At 38.4% G+C, this 26,741-nt stretch overlaps 2 pseudogenes across 2 annotated transcripts in view; both read left to right on the top strand.

The window, feature by feature from the left end:
- LOC143626810 (proline--tRNA ligase, cytoplasmic-like) overlaps nt 1-26,741 on the top strand; it is a 265,181-nt pseudogene that overhangs the window by 215,470 nt on the left and 22,970 nt on the right. The window lies entirely within an intron of this gene.
- On the top strand, nt 3,199-5,743 carry LOC143626839 (R-linalool synthase QH1, chloroplastic-like; annotated as a pseudogene). Its single transcript, XR_013152499.1, has 8 exons — nt 3,199-3,308; nt 3,453-3,727; nt 3,799-4,171; nt 4,290-4,438; nt 4,685-4,760; nt 4,839-4,977; nt 5,056-5,304; nt 5,445-5,743. The product of XR_013152499.1 is annotated as an R-linalool synthase QH1, chloroplastic-like (transcript).

Here is a 26,741-nt window from a genome sequence, read left to right as displayed (position 1 = left end):
AACCCACTCAAATAGACCAACCGATATCTACCTTCCTACCCCAAATACCACCCTCACCACCTCAAGACCAACCCACAACTCCAATCAAACAACCAACTCAAACCGAACCCAAACCTTCCCAAATCACAACACCACCTACACAACCAACCACCTCCATATTCACATCATTCGTCTTTAGCTCACCAATCCAAACAACCAGCTTATGGAGCTAAACCATTATAACCTCCCCAACCCAATCCATAACACCACCAGTCACACAAACAACACCACCCACCACTACAACTTCACCAATCCTTACTCAACCCATCACCCTACCTTTACAAACAACCTCAGTACCCATAATGTCCATCACACCACCATCCACCATCATCTCACCCAAAACCATTTCCCGAGGAAAGTCTTCGACACCTCCAGTATACGCCGATCCTATCCTCGATAGGATCGTCGCACTGGAGGAATCCAACGCAAAAGGGCAGAACGAGAAATGGGCCTTCTTCGCTTTATCAAGGACTTGAAAGTAAAGGAGATTGCGGATGAAAAAGAGAAGGCAGAGTTAAAAACAAGGGTACAGGTTCTGGAGGAGGTGAAAGCGGTGAACGAGGCTCAATTGGAAAATCAAAGATTGTTGATTAACAGGCTTCACACCAGAGTCCAGAATCAACAACTGCTGTTGAATAACGAAGCCTCACAAAATGCAAATTTGAGGGCAGACCACTCTAGACTTGCTGACAAATTGGCCACTCTTGAAAGAAACCTGCCATCTGCAAGTGCTCTCAAGACTAGTCTCAACAAGAAAATTGACGATGCCACTCAAAGATGGGATGTTGAAAATGAAGCAACAAACTCCAGAGTCACAAATTTAGAGAATCAGCTCGCTTCTTCTACTTCCCTCGATACACTCAGAGACGAGATGGAGGCGATTCAAGAAAAGGTGATGGAGCATGATCGTCTTAATGAGCTCCAACTGAAGACAAATGAAGAGTTGGTGAGTAAATATCAAGCGGCCTCAGACCTTATGGGTATTCATGAGGATGACTTTCATGGTTTGGAGGATCGACTTGATAAAGTTTTCAAGAGTTGGAGAAGGTTGGGAGAGACTTCTCAGGCTGGTGGTTCGCAGCCTACCGCAGGTCTAAGTGTGGCCTTGCGAGGAGTTAGGGTTGAGGCATCTGAAGGAGAGGCGACTGTTGGTCGGTTAGTACAATAGGGCGGTCAGTCTAGTGGTATTGGTGGTGGAGCGGAAAGGGAAAAGGAAGGTGTTGATGATGAAAGTGATGATGGTGATGACGAAGATGATGATGATGGTGAAGACGATGACGATGATGACATTCATGATAGCTACCATGATGATGACGATGGTGATGATAATGGTGGGAATGGAGGAGATGGACGGGTCGGATCAGTAGGAGGTGGAGGTGGAGTTAACACTCAATCACCTCCACACGCTCAATATGAAGTTCAAGACCCTACTGATCACGACTCGGCCGGCAAAGTCAAGCAGCATGATACAGAGATTAATGACATGTATAAAAATGTATTTCCTGATGATTTTGCAGGTTTTATAGATGATTTCATTATAGCAGGAGTGGACTTGGAGCAATACATTACAGCCAGCACGGAGGAGGCAGTAGAAGAGGACTACCTTAACTATTTGCGAAATCTAGAAACGCCTCCAACTCAAGTTCAAGCTTCAGAGACTCCTGCTGCTGATCCCGTATCCAATCCAATGGCCGACTTGACACAGGAACCACCAAAGAAGAAGAGAAAGAATCATATTGTGTCAAGTCGTGCATGCGCCCACGAGCTCATCTACCCTTACCACGATGATTCGCTGATTGTCTACGCGAAATATAACAAGGAGAACACGTGTTGGGCCATCAGACGATACAGTGGTGATCTGATCTATCTCAACCACCACGAGCTGAAGTCGTTACCAGAGCTTGACATTAACTATCTCTAAAAAGCTCTAGGCCATGGTGCAGTTGGGAGTACATTGGAAAGTTGGATTCCAGATTATCTGCATCGTCAATCGAATGTCGACTACAAAGATTTTGAGCCGAATAAGGGTCGGAGGTACAAGAACCCAAGGGAGATAGACCCAGCCACCGGAAAGCCACGAACAATGTGGAGATACAGGGCACTAAAGGACTGTCATATCATCTACCATGGTGAGCCTTTTATTCCTAACATCCTCCGAGACTTCATTGGCTAGGAATTCGATAACACAACAAGGGAGGCCGTCATACGCTGCAAAGATCTGCCTGAGATTCGTGTGTTTGACGAGCATGAGCTGATGGGGCTGCACATAGAAGATATCAAGAAGCTCTACAATTCACCCCTGGGAACCGTCGAGGACATCGGTCGTCAGAACACAAACCGGATAGTTGAAGCCTTCAACAAGTTTGTTAAGAGAGTTGTTGAACTTCCACTACCCGAGGACGGCTGGTTGGATTACGACACCGACGGTTTTTAATACTAAAGACTAGAGGGAGATTGTTAGACCCATTTTGTTTATGTTAGTCTTTTGTATTGTAATTATATGTATTGGGCTTTGATAGTTCTTTTTGTATGTTATGGCCCAAGGGAAAAACTTGTAATCAAGCCCCTTGGGCATTATGGAAATAAAGAAAAACTCTTATGCATGCTTCTCTATAAATAGGGAGCATGCCATGAGAAAAACAACCTTTTTGCCAAACTGTTAAACTTTCTTAACTTATTTACTTTCTCTCACTCTTCTCCCTCCCTTTCCTAAACCCGAACATAAAGTTCAAGATCCGAGACCTCTTAGGTTGCTTAGTGTGATTTCCCCTAGCACTAATTTAGGCTGATCCAAGAACATTGTTAGATCCACCCGTCACGGGACCTACAGATACAACAATTTCTGTTATACGAATCACTTTTTATCATTTCATTCCCCATTAATCTACAACTTACATCGAAAAATATAGCAGGCCTTTAAGTATTTAAATATTTTGAAGTTTTCTCTAATTGGTGGCCATCAGGAAATATTTTATTTTTTCTCATAATTAATTAAATATTTATGCATGCATCACATAAAAGTTTGTACTTTAGAGGGTGGGATAATATCAGAGGATCCATGCATTCCTCTATCTATATATACCCTTCCATGATAACAGCAACTACAAACCTAATTATACCATAACATCAATTAGTTTCTTTCTAGCATCTCTTTTGACGATGGCCCGAATGCATTCATCACAGTCCACACTTAATGTTGCTACTGCAAAGGTCGTCAATGTGGTTGAACCTCTCCCTAGACGATCAGCAAACTATGCGCCATCGATATGGTAATTTGATGATATTCAATCACTCTTTCTAGTGAATATACAGTATGACTGCGATAGTATTTGAGTTTACTCGCATATATAAATTAATTTGTAGTAGTATATATGATGAAAAGTTATGCTAATTATATTTAACCATGCATATAGGGAGAGGCTTAATTACAAGGCAAAGGCAGATACGTTGAAGGAGGCGGTGAAGATGATGATACACAAAGTGAGAAGTCCATTGAGTACCCTAGAGCTGGTTGATGATTTGCATAGACTTGGAATATCATATCATTTTGAGGATGAAATAAGCAATCTCTTAGAGATGATTTACCACAATTACTACAAAACTCATGTCGAGTGGCATAAAATGGATTTGAACCTTAAAGCACTTGGATTTCGTCTACTGAGGCAATGTGGTTATCTGATTCCTCAAGGTACAAAATTATGTTGAATTTGTATTCCTTGCATGAAGTTTGATTGACATTTGACTTTGCCCTATGTTTAGAGATATTTCAAAATTTTAAGGACGAAACTAAAGATCTTAAGCCACATGTAATCAAGGATATGATGGGAGTGTTGAATTTGTATGAGGCTTCTTATCATTCATTCGAGGATGAAAGCATATTGGACGATGCTAGAGACTTCACGACAAAGTATCTCAAAGAAAATCAAGACAAGATGGATGGGAGTATATCATCCTTGGTAAGTCATGCTTTGGAGGTTCCACTACACTTGACAGTGCCAAGGGTAGAGACAAAGTGGTTTATTCATGCATATGAGAATAGAAGTGACATGAATCCCATCTTGATTGAGCTTGCAAAATTAGATTTTGATATGGTTCAGGCTGTTTATATTGAAGATTTAAAACACGCGTCAAGGTATCATTTGTACATCTGCTTGTTACATACTTAGGTGATAAATTAAATGCAATATCTTAAGTGGTAATTAAGATAGACTCAATTCATTTGTTTACACTAAACACGAAATTGATGATAGGTGGTGGAGAAATACAGGCTGGGATAAGAAGTTAACCTTTGCTCGTGACATATTGGTGGACTGTTTTTTGTGGACTATTGGTTTTAATTACTTGCCTCACCTTAGTCTTGGAAGGAGAAATGTAGCAAAGGTCATAGCCATGGTTACTAGTCCCTCCGTCCCGGTCAAAGTATCTTAGTTTGAAAAACACAAAGTTTAAGGTGGATTGAATGATTACTTTTTTTGCTAACCAAATGACAATAATGTCCTTGGAAAATGGGTCCATCATATTGTTTATTAATGCTAGTTGTGTGTGCTTAAGGGTAAACTTGGAAATTGGCTAATAAATTTTGAAAGTGAACATTTGTAATGGGACAAATAAAAAAGAAAATATAGACACTTTTAATGGGATGGAGGGAGTACTATTGATGATATCTATGATGTGTATGGTACTTTAGATGAACTTGAAAAGTTTACCGATGTTATCAGCAGGTAAGGAAATATAATATACATATTCATTCTTAATTTCCTAGTACAAACTTAAAAGAACTGAAACGTTTTAATTCTTAGATGGGATGTCAATGCGATCCAAGAGTTGCCAGATTATATGAAGATATGTTTCCTTGGATTATACAACACAATAAATGAGATCACATATGACACATTGATAAACACAAAAATCCTCATCCTTCCTTACATAAAGAAAGCGGTAATATTTAATCCATCTTTGAATAAGCATATATAACAATATTATTAACTATGGGTACTTATGGATGGTAATATGTAGTGGGCAGATTTATGCAAGGCTTACCTTATTGAAGCAAGGTGGTACAATAGCGGACATACGCCAACACTTGAAGAGTACTTGAACAATGCTTGTGTTTCAATAGCAACTTCTTTAGTACTCATTCATATTAAGTTTTCAACAAAATTTAGTTCAACCCAAGAGATCCTACAGTGGTTTGAAGAATCTAAGAATACACTTTACCACATATCGCTTATCTGCAGACTTTCTGATGACTTGGGGACGTCCTCGGTATGTCTTGTGATAACTAATATGTGTAACATTATAGTTATATTTTGGTTTTCACCCACACACGGTCATGCATTTATTGTTTAAATTTTACAATGTAGAAACTAATACCGCTAATTATTTATTCTTTTTGTGTGTTGAAGGGCGAAATGGAAAGAGGGGACATTCCAAAGTCGATTCAGTGTTACATGAATGAGAGCGGTGCTACTGAAGACGAAGCTAGAAACTACATCTATAAATTAATCATGAAAACATGGAAGAAACTTAACAAAGAACGAGTGAGTGCTAAATCTAAGGTTCTACAGAACTTTATTGATAAAGCAATGAACAGTGTTCGGATAACACTCTTCATGTACGTTATAAAGGAGATGGGCATGGTCGTCCGAATGTGACCAAATCTCATGTGTAATCATTGTTGTTTAATCCTATACAAGGGATATAACTGTCAATAATCTTTGTGTATTTTACACTTAGATAATTAGAGTTGGACTTTATTTATAAAATTAAGATAACCCTAGCTAGTTTATAATTCAAAATATGGAGAGCCGCTGGGGTGGTTTTATAAAGTTAAGACAAGGAAGCTGAGTCAAGACGTCTGAATCTTTTGGGTGTGCGAATCAAGAGTAAAGTTTCCATGAATTAGTAAAAGTTTATTTTATTCCTGTTTCGTTTGTTTCTTTCATTTGTATTGTAATGGGCTTATATGAAGCGTTAGTATGCGATGAATTAAGCATCTTGTTCCTAATTTGTTAAGGAATTTTTTTTTTTAAATGGGAAGAAAAGTGAGAGGAAATAGTTTCTATATATGAGGTTTTCTTTTTGTGTGTGTGTGTGTGTGTGTGTGTTTTAAGGTGATTTGCCATTTCAAATGGCAGATTGTAAAAGTTGTACATATGTTGCAGTTCTTGTCTGGCGGCATGAAGTTTCGTCAGGGTCGTGTAATTTCAAATGATGGAACTAGTTTGAATATTTTAGGATCTGTCATTGGAAATGGCAGATCCCATAAAATAAGTTATATCAAATCAAAGGTGTACTTATTTAACGAGTATGATTCAAGATATGTCATTTCCAATGTCAGATCCTAACATACTCAAACTAGTTCCGCCATTTCAAATAGATAAACAACAAAGAGATAAAGGTCAACAAAATTCGTATGCCTCAAACATAACGTATTTCCACTCCAGCAGCTTTCGCACCCTCCAATCTGTTCTTAATATCACATAGTAAGCTCAAACTAGCCACCTCCGCTAGCAAGGACCTGCCTTTCATTCCACCTTAGACTCATAAACCTCATCATTTAAACGAATTGCTTTTTCTTCCTCAGAATGGGCAGGAGCACCTCTTCTGTGCATTGGACTGTTCCTTTGTTGGACATAATTTCCTTATTAATAAGCCTGCCATGTGTAGGTGATCAAGGTGGATCTATTGGGCCCGTGGGATTCATTAATTATGTAATGTGTTTATGGGGTTGCAATTAGGGTTTTATTATATTTGGTAATGTTTGGGCTAGCAAGTTAGGTTAGTCTATATTATATAACCGAGTTATTGTTAAACATTAGAGAACACATGAGATGCAACCAAGTTAGAGTTCATCAAGAGTCAAACCGAGTTAGGGTTTGAGAGTTGCAATAAATTTTTTTGAGTTATATTTTCTGATTAATATAAACGAGAGTTAGTCGTTTAGTTCGTTTTTGTTTATCGATAAGGACTTTAATTGGTATCAGAACGGTTAAGCTCTTGGAGATGTTCGGTCAAAGTCATGATCAGAGGAAGAAGAGCCGACCGAGTCAAGGGTCGAAATTGTTTTGAAATCGAACGAGAAAAAAAAGATTGGGTTTCAAAATTCTCATTGATTTTTATTTTGGGTTCCGATCGTGTTTTGTTGAAGTGGGGGTTCTCTTTTGGTGCAACATAAAGTCAACTGAAAGGTTGGAGTTTTTTATCGTAACACTTCAAGAATCTAAAAAAGAACAAAATAGAAGTTTGATTTTATTTTTTGTTACAAAGAGGTTTAAGAAAAAAACAAGTCATTTGATATTTTTCTTGTTGATTGGTTAAACAAGTAAGGTTTGACCCTCATTAATTGTTATCTGGTTTGGGTTGGACAAGCGAGTTCAATTCAAAGTTTGTTTTTATACGGGTTAAACGGGCTATGTTTTAGCCAAAGCTATGATTTGAAGGATGCTCATGTTTTGATTCGGGAACAAAAGAAGATCAAGGAAGATCACTCGATTAGATGACCAGAATCGTTGCCAGAGGAGTGGATATACGAGTTCATACGATCGAGTGAATAGTCAGGGACAGGGTCACGGCAGTAGTCGAGTTCCTGAGAGCCGAAAGAACATATCTATGGATCAAGTGAATGGTCGGGGGCATGGTCACGGAAGTAGTCGAGTTCCGGAGAGCCGAAAGAACACATCTATGGATCAAGAGGAGTTCCTGGACGTCAAGACCGATATGATAAAGACCAAGATGATGAGGACCAAGAGGGTTTTGAAAGCCAAGATGGTCAAGATCATAGATCAAGTCACACAGGTCAAATGAGGCAAGTTTAAATCAAAGACCAGCTATTTCAAGTCGGAAATTAGGGGGTGATTGTTGAATGTAATTTTCATATAAACAAGCCAGTCATGTGTAGGTGATCAAGTTAGACCTATTGGCCCGTGTGATTCATTAATGATATAATAGGCTTATGGGGTTGCAATTAAGGTTTTATTATGTATAGTAATGTCCTGGCTAGCAAGTTAGGTTAGTCTATATAAATCGAGTTATTGTTAGACATTAGAGAACACACGAGATGTAACCGAGTTTGGGTTCATCTAGAGAAACACGAGTTATGTGTCATAGGGGTTTTTGAGCTATATTTTCTCTATATAATACTAGATTTTATCCCCCGCATTACGGGAGTTGTTTTACATTATTCGTTTTTAATATATATATATATATATATATATATATACATATATATATATAGGCAAGGTATAGAATGAAAACCCATTTAAGTTGTGAAAACCCGCGAAAACCCTATGTAACATCGTTTTTTTATTTTTTTTTTGTTACATGTAATATATGTTAGTAACATTTAATACAAAACATTGAAACATTAAAAAATTTTTTTTGCTATTTTTTAACATTTTTTTACTAATTTTTTTATATGTTTTTAGGAGGGAGAAAAAGTTATATTTATGTTAACAGTTTTTATTAACTTTAATTGTGGACCACAAGATTTAATCTTTAATTAAAAACATGTGGTTGAGAATGAGTTTCTAGAGTTTTCACAACTCAGGTGGGTTTTTATTATATATATATATAGGATCAGGATCATGTGAGAACTTTTTGGGAATTGAGAACTGTGAGAACCATTTGAACCACAAAAAAACCCAAAAATTAAAAAAATCATAAAACAAAAAAAAACACAAAAATAAAGAAAGTAAAAAAACCAAAGTTCTTATTTATTATCCCGGTTTCTAAAAAAATCGTAAAAAAAATTCTCGGTTTAGCTAAATTATACATATACATATATGTATAATATGTACATATATGTACACACATGTTTTTTTCTATACACATATGTATAATTTAAGGTAAATGATAATATACATATGTGTACATTACATAACTAGAGCTTAAATGAAAGTATACATATGTGTATAGGTATAATACGAATTAAAAAGAAAAAAATCGGTTTTTTTAATTATATATATATATGTATAATATGTACACACATGTTTTTTCCTATACACATATGTATAATTTAAGGTAAATGATAATGTACATAAGTGTACATTACGTAACTAGAGATTAAATGAAAGTATACATATGTGTATAGATATAATACGAATTAAAAAGAAAAAAAATTTTGGTTGTTTTAACGAAACCGGAATGAAATATAAGAATTTTGGTTTTTTTTAATTTTTAAAATTTTTGGTTTCTTTTGTTTGATAATTTTTTTATTATTTTTTAGAGGTTTTTTTAGTGGTCCAAAATGGTTCTTAATTTGCCAATGGTTCTCTTAGGATCCTTACCCTATATATATATATATATATATATATTTGGATTTTAATTAACATACTTGAGGTTTGATGATAAAACGGTTTCACAAATAAATGATATGTTATAATCCGGTTTAAAACTATCTGGGTTTGGTGATACCCATTACCTGTTTATTTTCTTTGTTATAAAATATTTTCTTAATTATAAATGACATCTTTTTTTAAATAAAATAGGATATTAATTTTTAGCATATCCTTATTTTATAGGATTTTCATATCAAATATTTGATTAGATTAATTTTTAATATAATAAGATGTTATAACCCGTTTAAGAAAGTTTAGTGAGACCTTTACCTGTGAATTCGGGTCAAATGCGTGAGAAGCCTTCATTTACAATAAAGCAATCTGATGGCTTAAGAGAATGATCGTTTTACATTTTTTGTATTTTAATATTTATTTTTTGGATTTTAATTTTCTTTATTATAAGAAAGTTAATAATATACTTAGGGTTTGATGATGAAAGGGTTTCATAAATAAATGATATGTTATAACCCGTTTAAAAACTATCTGGATTTGGTGACCCATGACCCGCTTATGTTTTTTACTATAAAATTGGTTATTTCTTTTTAAATTAGACATTAAATTTTAATATATCCCTATTTTATAGAATTTTCATATCAAATAAGTGGTAAGATTAATTTTTAATTTAATGAGATGTTATAACCCGTTAAAGAGCTATTTGGTTTTGGTAAGACCTAGACCCATGAATTTGGGTTAATCAATTAGAGGCCTCCATTTAAAAATCAAGCAATCTGGTGGCTTCCATAAAAGGGGGAGCGACCACATCGCGACATGTAGGATTTTAGGGGTTTCATTTATATATATTATAGATAGCAGATACCGCATACGGAAAGTGAAGAATTAGGATAAAGGCTTCAAGGTCTTCGAGTGATGGGTTTTTCGGTGTGGCTTGAGCAACTTAGCGTTGTTCACGTATGGGGTCGTCTTATGCCATTAAGTTACCTTAGCTAGCTGGGTTTTAATCGTTCGTTGTTCAGAAAAGAAAAAACAAAAACCGCATAAATACTTATACATACGCCTAATCACATAAAAGGAAAACCTACAAATAGTATATTTATATAATCATCTTACTTTTATATCACAATTAAACACGTATATTAGTACTTTTATATTATATATACTAGATTTTATCCCCCGTATTACGGAGGTTGTTTTACATTGTTCGTTTTTAATATTTATATATGTATGTTTGGAATTTAATTTTATTTATTGTAACAATATTAATAATTAATATACTTGAGGTTTGATGATGAAACGGTTTCACAAATAAATGATATGCTATAATCCGGTTTAAAAGTTATATGGGTTTGGTGGTACCCATTACCATTTATTTTCTTTAGAGTTAAGTGTCATTTTAGTACATGTGGTTTGACCAACTATGCAACTTTAGTACCTATATTTTATTTTATGCAAATGACTATCTCAGTTTAAAAAAACTTGCATTTTTAGTAGTTTTTTTTAACTCCGTCTATTTCATTAGTTAAGTTAGGGGTAATTTGGTAATTTGTAATTTTCTTAATTTTTTCTTCTTTTAAATGCCTTCCCCCCTTTTTTATTCTTTCCCCCACCGGAAGTCTATTGCCGGAAACTACTTCAGCTCGTCAGCGAACACACCAGGTTTGCCGGAAATGTTCGTGAACTCCATCGTTGTCGTCGCTTCGTACTGAACCATCATAAGCCTATTTCGTCGCTACTCGTTCTTCTGCATTATTGTCGGATACTGTGGCGGAACCCTAGCCGATATAGTCATCGCCACCAATTGAACCAGATTGTCGCCGCCGCTGCTGCTACTACCAGAGATATGGCAGCAGCCGTCGGCCTTCCTAACCGCCATCACTGGTGACCTTGGACCTCGTCGTAATGTCGCACGAATATTTCCGGCAAACCTAGTGTGTTCACGAACATTGCCTATAATTCGTTGAGTTAAACGCCTAACCTCTTCAATTTTAAATTTCACATCGGCAAGTTTGTTGGAGTTCTGATTTGCTTTTGCTATGTTTATGAAATACAATAACAACTTTGTAGTTATAGAGGTACGAGATTTTTGGGTTATGAAAGTTTAAAATGGGGGAAGGCATTTAAAAGAAAAGAAAAAATTAAGAAAATTACAAAATTACCAAAGTACTCCTGACTTAACTGATAAAATAGACGGAGTTAAAAAAAAGTACTAAAAATTCAAGTTTTTTGAAACTGAGGTAGTCACTTGAATAAAATAAAATATAGGTACTAAAGTTGTAAAGTTGGTCAAACCACAGGTACTAAAATGGTACTTAACTCTTTTCTTTATTATAAAATTGTTCTTAATTATAAATAATATCTTTTTTTTAAAATAAAATAGGATATTAATTTTAGAATATCCCTATTTTATAAGATTTTCATTTCAAATATTTAATGAGATTAATTTTTAATATAATGAGATGTTATAACCTGCTTAAGAGGTATCTGGGTTTGGTGAGAGCTTTACCCGTGAATTCGGGTCAAATGCGTGAGAAGCCTTCATTTACAAATAAAGCAATCTGATGGCTTGAAAGATGGTTGTTTTACATTTTTTTGTTTTTTAATATTTATTTTTGGATTTTAATTTTCATTATTATAAGAAAGTTAATAATATACTTAGGGTTTGACGATGAAAAGGTTTCATAAATAAACATGTTATAATCCGTTTAAAAGCTATCTGGATTTGGTGACCTATGACCCGCTTATGTTTTTTACTATAAAATTGTTTATTAATTATAACTAATATCTTTTTCTTTTTAAATTAGATATTAAATTTTAGTATATCCCTATTTTATAGGATTTTTATATCAAATAATTGGTAAGATTAATTTTGAATTTTATGAGATATTATAACCCGTTTAAGAGCTATCGGGTTTTGGTAAGACCCATACCCATGAATTTGTGTTAAATCAATGAGAGGCCTCCATTTAAAAATCAAGTAATCTGATGGCTTCCGTAAAAGGGGGAGCGATAACATCGCAACACATAGGATTTTAGAGGTTTCGTTTATATATATATTATAGATTGAGAATTATTCAATATTAATTATTGTGTTGCTTACGTTTTAGTGAGTTATATCAATTTGTCTTTGATCCTTGACTTCCCACTATTTTATTAAAATGCGAGTTTTAACAATTTAAATCAATTTTAATTGTTGGTTTCAAAACTCTGTTTTTACTATTAAATTACCATTTTATTTTAATAAACCTTTCACGATATTATTAAAATCTCTATTTAACAACAGAAATCAGAATTTGGCCGGCCCAACCAATGTCTAAATTGGCAGCCCAATCTTTTCTTTACCCAAGTGCTTTGATTAAGGATGAATTTGGGTTAAGTCTTAAAAAGAGGAAAAGGCCAGCCTCTTCTAAACCTTGTGTTTTAGGTGCCATTTGTTTTTTCAAAGGTAAAATGTCTGTAGTATGCGGACCACATCTGCAGACATCTGTAGTAGAAGATATGGACCAAATCTCTGTAGTCTGCAAGAAAAAGACTGTTTGTTTTTTAACGTCTGCAGATTGCTAAAACTTTTAATGTTTAGCTTTATACCAAAAATACAAATTATCCAACAACAATTAAAAATACATAAAACTAAATTTTATACCAAAAAATACAAATTATCCATAATTAAAAATACTAACAATATCAAAATACATAATCCAAGATTAGCATGTATGAGAATCATTAGGCCCTTATAAACAATATATAAAAAAGCTCCGGCATTAATCTCATAATCAAATCATCAAATTCCATCAGTGTAGCCGTTGTCAAGTCTTGTTAAATCTAAATAAATAAACAAATAAATACATGTTAGAATTACCCTAACAACCCGAATTAACGCAAACAAAAACCAAACAGCATGATGCAAATTAACGCAAACACAACCCAAGCTATCCCAAACCCGATAATAAGAACAAACCAAACGTTTATCATCTTACTTTTCAACACACACACACACACAAAACGAGCATTTTATTATTAATTCATGTAAGCCCGAAACCGTATAACCCGAACACTTTTTTTAATTATATATGAATGCAAAAACCAAACAACTCGAACACTTTTTTTACATTATAACTAAACCCGAAAACCAAACATCCGAGCCTAAGCCCGAAAAACAAACCCAACTTGATAGTTCAAACATATAATTAACTAAAGAAAGCATATAGAGATATAGAACAGTCAATTAACAACTCAATTAAAAATTAAACAATCAATTAACAAGAATTAAATTAACAAAAAACCTAATAACCTAATTGAAAAAATTAATTAAAAAACCAAAAAAAACTAATCAATTAACAAAACTAATTAACAATTACTGTACCTAGAGAGGGTGTTAGAGCAGGCGGCGGCGGGATCGAATGTTGAAGGTGTTGGGGTGGTGTGCAGCAGGGTTGGTGGTCGGTTGCGTGGCGTGTAGCCGGGTTGGCGGCCGGCAGCGTGATGTGCAGCGGGGTTGGTGGCTTGCGGCGTGGTGTGCAGCAGCTGAGTGGTGTGCAGCGGCGTAGGTGGCCGGTGGAAGCGGGGTGGAAAGGCAAGGGTTGATGGTGGAAGGAGTGTGTTTCTACGGTTTATAGATATTAGATATGAATGAAATAAAAGGTGAGAAGATATCAGAAGATATGAGAAGTGGCTTGTCCATGTCTGCGCGAAAAAGAGGGCGCGCGAACCTTTTTTAATGAAATGTCTTTTAAAAACAATCTGCAAACCTCAACATTTGTGCGTGGTTTGCGCGGCAAAAGAGGCCAGGAAGACCTTTCTGAAAAATCAAACACCCCCTTAGTGGTTTAGGATTCTGCATCATTAATGATGAGGTTACGTGTCACACCCCAACCTAAGGTGGAAATGCCGGGGCGTGATCCGATTGCTCACAGCTCGAAGATACTATCATAATATAAAATTGACAATATCTATAAGTTAATTATTTTATTTCAAAAAGTGTACACAATATCCAAATATAACAAAATGAATTAAACAAATAAATATAATGAATTTAAATTATGTTTGTCTTCATTAAATTCTATGGTCTTGACTAAATATCCAAACTTCATTCTTCAATTCACATGATAACCTGCATATGCATAGAAAATGGAAAGAGTTTGTCAACATAAAATTGAGTGAGATTATTACCAGTTTTACAATGATATGAACAAGCATAACGTAGCAAGTTGCGGTAAATGAATCAAAACATAATCAAGTAAGTAGACCGTCGCCAAGCGAATCGGGCGTTGGTCAATAATATGAGCACCCAATATATGGGAATATGTTGGACCCTCTGAATAATACGAATGAATGAATATTAACACAAGTAAGCATGTAACACGTATATTTGATTAAGTCACACACAATTACACGTTTGCTATTGTTTGATATATATATATATATATATATATATATAATATGAAATACGAATAATACGTATATGTCCCCAAAACGTTTAGAAAACTTAGTAAACTAGGGGAATGATAAAACTCACCTTAGATTAAAGGCAAGTGAATACAATTAAGAATAAGCGTGTTAACGAAAAAGCGAGTCGTCCACTACGCGTCAAACGAGATAAACAATTAGAACCTGAAACTTTGAGATATAATAATATAAGTAAAAACAAACTCGTTGCCGCTGTAATCAATCCAAACGGATATTTAGAACTGTAGTTGTGTTGAATTAAACATTTAAGCGAATCGGTACTGACCAGAATCCGAGCAGTGAGTCAAAAGTTGCGTTTTGGTCAGTAGCCTGAAAATTTTGTTACAAGAATAAAAGTCTTCTGGATCGAACGTTGAATACCAAAAGTATGAGAAAATGTAACGGCAAACTTGTTGGCTGTTTTGCCCTTTAACGAGTTTTCAACGAATTGACCAGTCAACACCCTTCAATCTCAGAAATATATTTAAGATTATTGACTAGGGAATATGTATGAACGATTTCTTAGTTTACAACTTACCCGGAAAGTTAAAGAATCAAGAGAAATGATAAGTCAAAGGTCCACATGTATGTAAAGTCAACCTTCAAGCTTGTAACTTCAATTAAATAAGCAAAAACCGAAGGGTTTGATGATGAAAAGATGAGGGTGATGGCTGAGGAGGCTTCCTTAGGGTTACGGTAAAGTTTATGACAGAGAATATGAGGCTTGTTTATATAGGAATTGCAAAAACGAACCATATTTGGCTAGTTTGCTCGTTTCAGCAACTAAATAAGAAATTAATGAGAAGATCGATATAATATCAATAAAAATTCATGCTTGATCAGTAAGTTATGAATGTGGACATGTTATTTAGTTAAAATCCTTTTCTTGGATCTTAATTTACTTGATTTATGCTTAAAATAAGCGATTTATATGCCAAAAACGAACTAGGAAAGGAAATCGAGCTTAGGATCTGTGCAGCCTAGTGTGGTGGCACTGCGCGACGGTGGAGGAGGGGCTGGCCACGCAGCGCTCCGTTTTAGGAAGGTTGGATTTTGATTTTTGACAAGAATGGTCCTTGTACTTTGAAAATTGGTTAATTAGTGAGTCTTTTATGAAATAAATAAAGAATGGACATTATATAACGTATGAAGGGCCTAGAGTAAACATAGGAAAACTTAAATACTTATAAACATTTGCTTTTGATTAATAATAAATATCTAAAATATTCCAGGTCAGGTTAAACGTACACGAATATGGGTTTGAAAAATCCGAGATGTTACAGTCTCCCATTCTTTAGGGAATTAAATTCCGAAATTAAGGAAAACCAAAACATCGTCGTTTTGAAAATAATTAAACTTTTAACAAAAAATATCATAACATAGAACTTCTAATAACCGAAGCAACGCTCCAAATGACAATCCAATAAGGGCACTTATATATAGGATATACCAGTGACGTATCCACCATGTCCTTATCATCTTATCATTTGTATCGTTACCCAAGCTACCTTAGGTTCTAAATCATGACACACAATTGTACGTATTATGACTTCCATACGAGGACTTGGATAATTATGTTCCGGACCGTAATTACTCTTATTGTCGGATGGTCCACATAACTCGTTCCATCATGTGAGTTATAAAATATTGAAAACAATCATTTTTGAAAGAAACAAACCTTTTGATAACTTTAAATATAAATTCAAGAAATACTTAATAAATGTTTGGGTTGAATTGCTAAAACTGTGTAATTCCTATTATATCTTTTGATTATAAAACTAGAATTTGGAAAATTGAAAGAAAATGGATTTCTTGAAACAGACGTTATAATGAATCGTGATGTATACGAATAAGATTGTTGGGACCTAGTTTATGGTTTATGCTTTGTAGTATTGGACTTAGTTGGGCTCATGTTTGTAAACCGAGATTAGTTGATCTTGGTGGGCTTTTAGTTTGGTTTGGGCCTCGTTGGTAGGATATATATTGATGTATGTTATCGATATTAGGGTTGTTCGTTCATTGTCATTCAACTTGTGTAAGTTATTAAGGGCTTAAGCACCCGACGTATAATATGCGTGTGTTTTGAAGCTTCTCTGTTTGTTTTTTTACATGTGTTATTGTGTGTTGCATAGAATCGGCTTGGGATTAGTTTCCGCATAATCATCAAGTATATTGATATAACATTGAAAGATCCGTCACGGGACTTACAATTGGTATCAGAGCCTATAGACCTATTCTAGGCTCAGTTACTGGTGATATCAAGGATTCTATCGTTGATTTACGAAGGAGTATTTTGTTGAAGGTTTTTTTTGGATCTTGAAGAACTGATCTTTGTGTTCTTCAGCCGGTGAAAAGTTCAGTTTAGAGCAGATTTTGGTAAATCTTGTGTTTGATTTAAATCCCATATTTCTCGGGATTTAGTTAAACATTCAAAATTCACCATATCTTGAACTATTCTTAGTTCTCGGGTTGATTTTGAAGTTCTCGGGAAGATATCAAGGTTCACAGTCAACATTCAAGGTATTCAGGAGGATTTACAAGTTCTCGGGGTGAATTCGTCTTTCTCGGTAAACCTGGTGTGTGTCATCGGATTTTGTTGACAGTTCTCGGTTAACTCTCTGAGTTCTCGGAAGAATTTTGTTGTTTTCGGTCATTTTGTCAAGTTCTCGGTTAGGGACATTATGGATCAATCAGAAGGTAGTGCGTCTGCTAATGCCACCCTTCATCAAGAACTTGACTCCATTATGGGCACCACCACTCGTGTACGATGACTATTGAAATCAGAAGGGTTTGCTGAATGGAAATTTAGATTTGAGAAGTACGTAAAAGCAAAGGATGCAAAACTGCGGAGAAGCATAGTTAGAGGTCCTCAAGTTATTACCTATCAGAGAGAGGGTTCCCAAGAAGTGGAGACAAAGCCAGTTGAGTCGTATACAGATGCTGATTTTGACATTGTTGAGCAAGATGAGAAGGCTCTGGCTACCTTGACCATGGCACTTTCGCCTGAAATTGCCTTGGGATTTAGAGAGTTAAATTTTGCTAAAGCACTCTGGGAGGCTCTCATTGAATTGTTCGAAGGAAATGAGGACATGAGGATAAGTAGGCAAGATCTCCTAAGACAACAATTCAACATGTTCAACCATGTGTTGGGAGAGTCTCTTAAGAAACAGCTTCACCGGTTCATCTCGTTGATCACAGAGATTAGGTCTGCAAATATAAACCTCACATCTGCTGAGATCAACACCAAGCTAGTCAACTCTTTGCCACAAAGCTGGGATCTAAATGTGGCTGTTATTAAGAAGAAAAAATATTTAGCTAGACTGACTCTCTCCGAGGTGATGGCGATTATCAAAGCTTGTGACATGGACGACAAGCAGCGTGCTATAAATCATGCAAGTACTTACAATACTACTGGTTATGGCATCCCTGCTAACAATGCTTTAGTTTCACAAGAAAATTTCTCATTATTCAAGAGTTAGCTAGCTCAACCACAGCATCCTCAGCAGACTTTCTCCATGTTCAGGTCATCACAAAGTCAAGCCATTCCTCAATCTACACCAGCTACTCATGTTTTCTTTCCATAACCGAGTCCTGCACCGAAATCACAAGCCTCCATGGCCACCTCCAGCAAGTCTCTCATTCAAACTCCTATTATTTTCAAAGAGACTCAAGAAAACATATCCTTAATGGCAGGTTTTATGAACTGCTACAATGCCTTTCTTGCTGGAGACCTGGCGCAACCTGTTGTGGCTGCTTAACTGGATCAGATACACCCTGATGATGTGGAGGAGATGGATATTTCATGGAAAATTTCCATTGCTATTTTTAGAGCCAAGAAGTTCACCAATAGAACAGGCAGGAACAACTGGAATGTGCCTGCTAATCAGAAAGTGGGATTTAACAAAAGTTCTCTAATGTGCTATAACTGTCATGAGCCGGGCCATTTCGCGCGTGAGTGTACCAATCTAGCTAAGGAAGGAAATAGAGATAGGGCAATGGTTCCGGTTAATGGTGGAAAAGAAGAGAATGTGGCGAGTTCGAGTATGGGTGAACGAGGTTTGGTGGTTCAGAACTTCTCTTGGGAGGATCAAATGGCAGCTCTGAATTTGAGCAATGAGGTTGCAAATTTTGCTGAGATGGATGTTGATGAAGAGGAGAACGAAGCTGAGGAGCAGGTCAGGGATCTTCAGCATGCTTTCATGGCCTTCACCTCCACCAAACAAACTGAGGTAAGTCCTGTACTTTGCTCTCAATCGTGCATCGATAAAGTAGGCTTGTATAAAATACATAACAGTAACTTAATGAGGGAATTGGAAAGTGTAAAATATGAAAAATCAAACATTTAAGAAACTTGAAAAAGCTCTAAATGACAAAATAGAGGCACAAAAACAAGGTTTTTTCAAACTGCAGTCGGATTTTAGCATAAAGTTCTGTCACCATCTAGATGCTAAAAAGAAAATAGCTGAACTAACTACCGAGTTAGAAGCATCGAGATTGGAGATAGTCAAACTATAAAATAAATTCGAAAATGCTGAATTCAACTTCAAAAAATTTGTATGTCTCTAGTGCTGTTGTGGAATCAATGATAGAGAAACAGTTAAAATGAAAAGATAATAAAGGTGTAGGTCTAGGTTACAACATGGTTCCCCCTCCTTATAATAATAACTACACTAGTCTTCCTCTTACTAAGGAGAAGGAAGAAAAAGAAAAATATATGCAATATGGTAAGTCAATTACAACTGGCAAGGGTAAGGTTGATACAGACTTGGCAACTGAATCAACCTCAAGGGTGAATGATTCTAATGTGTCTAGCTCGTGTGCAGCTAAATTAATAATTGAGGACTGGACTGAGGAAGATGATAAATCACCTATTAACTCTACTGTTTCATTAAATTTGCCTGTTTTGTCTGTTTTAAATAACAATGCTACTGATGTGTGTGTGGGCTCTGTTTTTAAGAACAAAGACAATCATTTGGTTACCTTTCTAGAACTTCAAGAGGCAGTGATCTGTTCTCTAATAAAACTGATGAACTTAAAAAACAAGATAAACACCCGTCACCTAAGTTTATGAAGGAAAAGGGTTCCTGTAATGTTAACTGTGAAGCTTTTAGTGATAAATCCAGAGATGGAAAAATAAGCTCACACAACAGAGCAAGACCGGGAATCGGCCACAATGATTTTTTCAAGAAATTGCTCTAGACATCCGTATGTTCCATACTACAGAAGCCGATGTGTTGTAAAACACTCGTATTTTCCGCACCTTTTATCTACGTTTTTGTATTACATTTTATGTGTTTTAGCTCGTTTTAGATAGCTTTTACATATTAATCTTTATTTTGTAGGCTATGGGTGAAAGATTGAAGAAAACCGGACTTTTGGAGCCGTTTACGAGCTTTTTACGCATACGTTTTCAAGTAAAACTCAAAGCCCGGACCGTCTACAACATGAAAAAGCCCAAGCCTCATATTATAACATAATATAAAGAAGAAAAAAAAACCCTAGGAGGAGAGTTCTGGCCGATCGCAGCAGGAGAAGAAGGGAGGAAGGAAGAAAAAGTTTTTTCGGCTTAGGGTTTGATCGTGTGACGGCTACGGAAGGAAGAAGACACAAGAACCAAGCCTCAGGGACGTTTCTCATCAGTTGTAGCAGCCAAGAACAGCCCGGAATTCATCCATATCCTTGCTTTTCATAACATTGTTCATCATCTTTTAATACTTGTTCAATTGATTACTAGTTTTGCGATTGATTGAAAGATTGAAGTGTTTATGAGTAGGATTGATTGTTGAATGATTTTTGAGATGAATGGTATGAGTTTTATGGTGTTTTTATTGAGTATATGCTGCTGTCCAAATAATATGTTAGGCTAATCTTGTTAGTTCTACCTAGGAATGATGATTATTGTTAGGTTTTATGGATTGTTTGATTGATAGACTTGAATTGTTATTTTAAAGTTTGATTTAGACATGAAATAGGTTGTGTTTAAGGGCTGGAAATTTTGGTGATTCATTGCATAAACCCCGTGTGTTGATTGATTAGTTTTGTATTGATTGATCGGTGCATTGTTTGATTCTAGACTTGGTGTTTAGGGTTTGTTTGCGGTAGGAACAACCGTAAGGTTTTGTTGCATGATTATTTGGTTAAAGTACAGCGGTTAGGCACCTTCTTAGAGACCGAGAGGTGATAAGAAGTTAGGGTTGTCTCATTGCCTTTACATGCTAGAATAAGGATTGCGCGAGAGCGAGTTCGTTTCTTGTCAGGTTTAGGTGTTTTGAGCGACTAGTTGATCTATTTTGGTTTAAGTTGAATTGTTCCTCTATCCTTGGTTGTGTAGTATTCATTGCCATTAGGGTCGAGTGTTGGTGAGACCGAGAGGTGATCCTTCATTAGAACACGTTAGCAATTGTTTCCCGGTTTGGTCGTTTTAGCCGATTTTGAGTAGTTTAGGCTTGTTGAGTGAGACCGAGAGGTGATCCAGTGAGCCCGAGCGATCCTTAGTCATGTCATCTTTAGGGACCGGTGTCTTGAAGTTATTCAATCCATTAGCTTGTTAGGCCTACAATTTGATTCAGATCTAGGTAGACGTTTTTCTCCATCCTATGTTAACACAGTTAGTTTGTCGATAAGTTTTCTATTTTTGGTAAGTTTTGTTAGTTAGTCCAGTTAGTTCAGTTAAGTTAAAAGAAATCAAAAATCAATATAATATTATTCTAAGGTAGGTCTTGTCTAGGGTTAGTAATCGTTAGCGTCTTACGTGTCCACGTGTTCAATACTCGGACTTTCTAGGTCTATACTACTTGTGATCGGTACACTTGCCGGTTATGTGTGGTTTTAGGATTTTCATTTTAATATTAAAGCTTAGTTGTGAGGGTCATTATTATAGGGTTATTAGACACACATCAAGTTTTTGGCGCCGTTTACGGGGACACGGTTTTAGGCGTTTTGAGAGCAATCCGAGTTAGGACTTACCTTTTGTGCTACTTGTAATTATTTTTGTTTTATTTTACTTATTTGTCAGAATAATTTAGATAATCTTATTTCTCATTATAGTTTTTATGCGACAGACTCGATCTCGTGGACCACCCGACACTGAAGCATTTCCCGAGCCAGAGAGAGTTTCGTGAGAGACATCGTCCCGTTTCACCCTCGTCCACTTCTTCATCCGTTGACCCCAACGATAGGGATAGGATCATGGGCGACATTCCACCACCGAGGAGGACAGTTGCGGACCGGGCCCGACCGGCCAATGCTGGCGCGAGATCCAGCATCGCACCACCCGCCATTGGAGTTGCTACGAACTGGCAGATCCCGTCGAACATTCTAAATACCATTGCTCATTCTGCTCAGTTTCACGGGTTGCTTCACGAGAACCCGCACTCTCATCTCACCCGCATCGTTCGTATCTGCGACACTTTCCATCTTGCGGGCGTTTCCGAAGACGTCGTTAAGCTCCGCGTCTTTTCGTTTTCACTCGCTGATCAAGCGAGTCTGTGGCTCGAGTCCCTCCCACAGGGCTCTATAGCTACTTGGGCTGCCATGCAGACCCAATTTCTTGAAAAATACGATCCTCCGGCTAAGGCCGCTCGTTTGCGTAACCAGATACATTCTTTTCAGATGGAGAACACCGAGAGTTTTTACGAGACCTGGGAGCGATTCAAGAATCTATTAGCATTGTGCCCGAACCACGGCTTGCAAGATTGGGCGGTCGTCGAAAAATTTTATAATGGAGTGACGTACGCGACGTAGAGTATGCTCGACACGGCGGCGGGAGGAAATCTGTTGACGACTAAGGACCCTGATGAGTGTATCGCTTTATTCAATGGGCTAGCTATGAGTGGATACAAGAGACCACCTGCCAGAGGAGGTAAGACCGTCGATTCCATCTCACAAGGCATGCATTCGGTGGACACGACCACCGCACTGACGGCACAGGTCGAGGCGTTGGCGAAGATGGTGAAGGATATGCAGACGAAGAGTAAGTTGTGTGAGATCTGCAGAGAGGGGCATGATACCGTTCAGTGTCCAGTCAGTTCGTAGTAGGAGGCCGTAGACTTCATAGGAAATCCAAACCGAAATTCAAATTCTTTCAACTCTTATAATTCGGGATGGAGAGGCAATCAGAACTCCAACTGGAGGAGCGGCAACCAGCCCGGGTTTCAGCAACACCAGAGTTTATTTCAGGATGCCAGTGAGGGAGCGAGCAGTGGGGAGAAGAAGCCCACCTTGGAGGAGATGATGGCGCAACAGACGCAGATGTTGTCGCAGCTTATGACACGTGAGGATTCCCGACACAAGGAGACGCAGGAGAAGCTTCGAGAGCACGAGCAGTTCATGAGGAATCAAGGAGCGTCGATTCAGAGTCTCGAGCGGCAGATGGGGGAGATAGCCAGCCGATTGAACGAGAGGCCGCAGGGTTCACTACCGAGTAACACCGAGCAGAACCCGAAGGGATTCGCTAAAGCTGTGACAACGAGGAGCGGTGCAAGGGCACGAGAGGAGCCCGGGATTCGGCAGAGAGGAATCATCGAGGAGCCTGCAGTAGTTGTAGAGGAGTAGGTGGATGAGGAGATTTAGATGGAGTCTCCACCGGCCCAGGTGCATCAGAGGAGTAGCCCAGGGAGTTCAGCACAGGCCGAGAGACAGCAGCTACCGAGCGAGCCACCCAGAGTCTACAAGCCTAGAGTACCATACCCTGGGAGACTCCGCAGAGACAGATATGAGGAGCAGAATTCCAAATTTCTTAATCTTTTGAAGTAGCTTCACCTTAACATTCCATTCCTTGAGGCACTGACTCAGATGCCTAAACACGCGAAGTTCCTCAAGGATATCCTTTCGAATAAGGAGAAGCTTGCTGAGGTCGCTTCCATCCCATTGAGTGCTAGTTGTTCTGCTGTCTTACAGAGGAAATTACCAGAAAAGATGGTCGATCCAGGGAGTTTCACAATTCCTTGCATCTTGAGTGATGATACGGTTATTCATGCGCTAGCCGATCTCGGTGCCAGTATTAATCTCATGCAGTACTCCATGTATCGCAAGCTGGGTCTAGGCGAACCGAGGCCTACCAGGATGAGTATCCAGCTTGCTGATCGTTCTGTGAAATACCCTCGAGGGGTGGTCGAGAACATGCTGGTTCGTGTTGACAAGTTCATCTTCCCGGTGGACTTTGTCATTCTGGACATGAACGACGATGATAGCGTACCACTGATTCTAGGCCGACCATTCCTTGCCACTGCACAGGCGTTGATCGACGTCTGCGAGGGTAAGTTGATTTTGAGAGTTGGGGATGAGAACGTCACCTTTGACGTTCGACAGTCACTGAAAAACCCCAAGTCTGCTGATGACTCCCTGTACTTTATCGATACCATCATGGAGCATGTTGGGGAGTTTTTCAGCGAGATCTGTGGAGGATCTGCCTCAGACACTCAGATTCTCGATAGGGACATTCCGGAGATTGAGATGGTTGCCATGACCGATCAGTCAACGGAATATGACGCCGAGTCACATCACCCTGAGTCTGAAGTGTCTGCTGGGATCGTACATGACGATCCGATGGACCGACCTTCTGTCGAGAGCCCCCCTCCTTTCTTAGAGCTTAAGGATTTACCTGCCCATCTGGAGTACGCGTTTTTGGACGAGGAGAGGAAGTTGCCGGTTATTGTCGCATCTGCTTTGACGGAGGTCGAGAGAGAGAGACTGTTGAGGGTGCTTCGAGAGCACAAGGAGGCCATTGCATGGAAGATTATCGACATCAAGGGTATCAACCCTTCGTTTTGCACGCATAAAATCCTCATGGAGGATAATTATAGGACTGTCGTTCAGCCGCAGCAGCGGCTTAATCCGAAGATGCAGGAGGTCGTGAAGAAGGAGATCATCAAACTCCTTGATGCGGGGATCATTTTCCCCATTTCTGATAGTTTGTGGGTTAGTCCAGTCCAAGTGGTTCCTAAAAAGGGTGGCATGACTGTCGTCACCAATGAGAGGAACGAGCTCATTCCCACTAGGACTGTGACCGGTTGGAGAGTCTGCATCGATTATTGCAGACTGAATGATGCCACGAGGAAAGACCATTTCCTCTACCTTTCGTTGATCAGATGTTGGAGCGTTTGGCAGGTCAGCAATACTACTGCTTCTTAGATGGTTTCTCCGGGTACTTTCAGATTCCTATTGCTCCCGATGACCAGGAGAAAACCACGTTTACCTGCCCATACGGTACGTTTGCCTATCGACGTATGCCGTTCGGACTGTGTAACGCTCCAGCCACATTTCAGAGGTGCATGGTGGCTATATTTCATGACATGATCGAGGACTCCATGGAGGTGTTCATGGACGACTTTTCTATATTTGGGAGCCCTTTCGATCAGTGTCTCTCCAACTTTGAGAGGATGTTGGCCCGATTTGTTGACACCAACCTAGTTCTTAACTGGGAGAAGTGTCACTTCATGGTACGCGAGGGCATCGTTTTGGAGCATCGTATTTCGAGTGTTGCGATAGAGGTCGACCGAGCGAAGGTCGATACCATCTCTAATCTTCCCCCGCCCACTTTCGTGAGATCCATCCAGAGTTTTCTGGGTCATGCTGGGTTCTATCGCCGGTTCATTAAAGATTTTTCTAAGATTGCGAGACCCATGACCAAACTCTTGGAGAAGGATGCCCCGTTTGTGTTTTCTGAGCAGTGTGTCGAGGCGTTTGATCTTTTAAAAGACAAACTCGTTAACGCCCTGATCATGATTGCTCCCGACTGGTCGCTTCCTTTTGAGTTGATGTGTGATGCGAGCGACTTCGCAGTCGGAACGGTTCTTGGACAACAGAAGGATAAACACTTCCATCTGATTTACTATGCGAGCCGGACCTTGAATGGTGCACAGGAGAGTTACACCACCACCGAGAAAGAGCTTTTAGCTATGGTGTTTGCATTTGATAAATTCAGGTCCTATCTTGTTCTGTCCAAGACGATTGTGTACACGGATCATTCTGCCATTCGTTACCTCTTTAGCAAATAGGATGCTAAGCCACGCCTTATCCGATGGATCCTGTTGCTTCAAGAGTTTGATATCGAAATCCGTGATAAAAAGGGAGCCGAGAATGTGGCGGCCGATCATCTTTCGCGTCTTGAGGGAGCTGAGTTAGGAGAGCCGGGGGTCATGATTAATGACCACTTTCCGACAGAGAGTCTTATGTTTGTTTCGGCTCAGGATGAGGGTTTTCCATGGTTCGCTGACTTCGCGACCTATCTTGCGGACGGGTACTACCCGAAGATGTCTTACCAGCAAAAGAAGAAATTCTTTGCTGATGTTAAGTTTTACCTGTGGGACGACCTGTATCTTTTTCGTATAGATGCTGACCAGTTGATCAGGAGGTGTGTTGACGTTAAGGAGGGATGGCAGATTCTGAGCCATTGCCATGTTGGACCGACAGGAGGTCACCACGGTGCGAGTTTGACGGCAAAGAAGGTGTTTGATTGTAGTTTTTATTGGCCTTCGATTTTTAAGGATGCGCACGCGTTTGTGAGGAGTTGTGATCGTTGCCAGCGGGTCGGCAACATTTCTTCGCGAAATGAAATGCCCCAGAATACTATTCAGGTTTGTGAGGTTTTCGATGTGTGGGGCATTGATTTCATGGGACCATTTCCATCTTCGCGTGGGAACAAGTATATACTCGTGGCGGTTGATTATGTCTCGAAGTGGGTTGAGGCCAAGTCCTTACCCACTAATGATGCCCGAGTTATACTCCGTTTTCTCAAGAGCCTTTTTGCTCGTTTTGGTGTCCCGAAGGCGTTGATCAGTGATAGAGGAACTCACTTCTGCAATGCGCAGATGGAGAAGGCGTTGCGACGCTATGGCGTCACCCATCGGCTTGCGATCGCCTACCACCCACAGACTAGTGGGCAGGTAGAAGTGAGTAATTGGGGGATCAAACGTATTCTTGAGAAAACGGTTGGTTCGAATCGTCGGGATTGGTCCGACAAGC

The sequence above is a fragment of the Bidens hawaiensis genome, unplaced genomic scaffold, assembly GCF_021521415.1.
Source record: "Bidens hawaiensis isolate Kalapana, Puna unplaced genomic scaffold, B.hawaiensis_p1.1 tig00004525_1, whole genome shotgun sequence".
Taxonomy (NCBI): domain Eukaryota; kingdom Viridiplantae; phylum Streptophyta; class Magnoliopsida; order Asterales; family Asteraceae; genus Bidens; species Bidens hawaiensis.
Note: the sequence above shows the minus strand (reverse complement) of the source record. Positions and strands in the feature narration are given on the sequence as shown.